The sequence below is a fragment of the Penaeus monodon genome, chromosome 28 (assembly GCF_015228065.2).
Source record: "Penaeus monodon isolate SGIC_2016 chromosome 28, NSTDA_Pmon_1, whole genome shotgun sequence".
Classification (NCBI taxonomy): Eukaryota; Metazoa; Arthropoda; class Malacostraca; order Decapoda; family Penaeidae; genus Penaeus; species Penaeus monodon.
The window spans coordinates 1376359-1377172 of NC_051413.1; positions in this window are offsets into that span (position 1 = coordinate 1376359).

Sequence of the window (814 nt, forward strand, 5' to 3'; positions counted from 1 at the left end):
TGTATGTAAGGCCATGCTTTTGTAAAGTTAAGGTGAAATGTTTTGCTAAATGTTAACAACCCAATAAACCTTGACTGATAACTAAGCAGAATGGTTGACAAATGCCAAGTTTAATATTAACAATTGATTTTCAGGTGATGACTAGGTGTGGAGGACTGTGTACTGGCTATGTTCCCCCAAAGTAAGAAATTTATGAATAGCATTTTATTGAACAGTGTTGAAGGGGAAATGCAAAACTAAACCCGTACATGCAATACACAAGTAAAGTAAATACAAACTATTACAAACATTAAGGTTATATTGGTGAATATTTGGGGTATATTAAAATCACTTCACAGTAAGTACAGTTGTTGGTCTGTGATTTGCTTAAGCCATACCAATGCTGATATACAAGGAAGATTATACACCTCTTTGACTATATTTATATATTCTCACATAAACAATACACAGACATTTATACTGATGTGAAAAACAGCCTTTGAAATTTGCAAATTAAAGATACAAATGCTAAAGGTTGAATAAGTATTCATTTGCATTGGGTTAAATGAATTATCCAAGATGCTAAGACCAAAAAGTGAATACTACACAAAGATTTTTTTCTGGTTGAGTTTTTAAGGAAAGTCCATTTGGATTGGGGTGTACCACACACAAATGCTGTGAGAGATATATTTTTGACATGCATTAAATATTTATATGAAACTTTCGTGTAATCCAGTCTGGCCAAAGAACATCATAGAAAGGCTCAATATGCCCATTTATGCAACTTTCATGAAAAATCAAGGTTGTCAACATCTAAAGGGGAAATTTTATAAAT